The sequence below is a fragment of the Brassica oleracea genome, chromosome C2 (genome assembly GCF_000695525.1).
Source record: "Brassica oleracea var. oleracea cultivar TO1000 chromosome C2, BOL, whole genome shotgun sequence".
Taxonomy (NCBI): Eukaryota; Viridiplantae; Streptophyta; class Magnoliopsida; order Brassicales; family Brassicaceae; genus Brassica; species Brassica oleracea.
Window position 1 is genome coordinate 27,337,514 of NC_027749.1, and position 463 is coordinate 27,337,976.

Sequence of the window (463 nt, forward strand, 5' to 3'; positions counted from 1 at the left end):
GTTTTGAAAGCTTTCAAATCAACCATCGAATTGATACATGTCATTTTAATGTTTTTAGTCGTATACTTAAGGAAAACTTACATTTTTGTAATTTAAAGTCGTTTTAAAAAATTCAAAATATAACATATAGGAAAAAATATAACTTATAAGAAAAATATAACGTATAAGGTGTCCTCATTTTTGTATTTTAAAGTCGTTTTAAAAAATTCAAAATATAACATATAGGAAAAAATATAACTTATAAGAAAAATATAACGTATAAGGTGTCCTCATTTTTGTATTTTAAAGTCGTTTTAAAAAATTCAAAATATAACATATAAGAAAAAATCTATTTTTTTATTATATGGTTAATGTGATTGTTTATTTTTTTTAATAATATAAAATTAAACAAAATGAAGAAGGATGCAAAAATTGTTAACAAATCCTTATTATTTATAATCATTAATTGTCATATATATGTAAA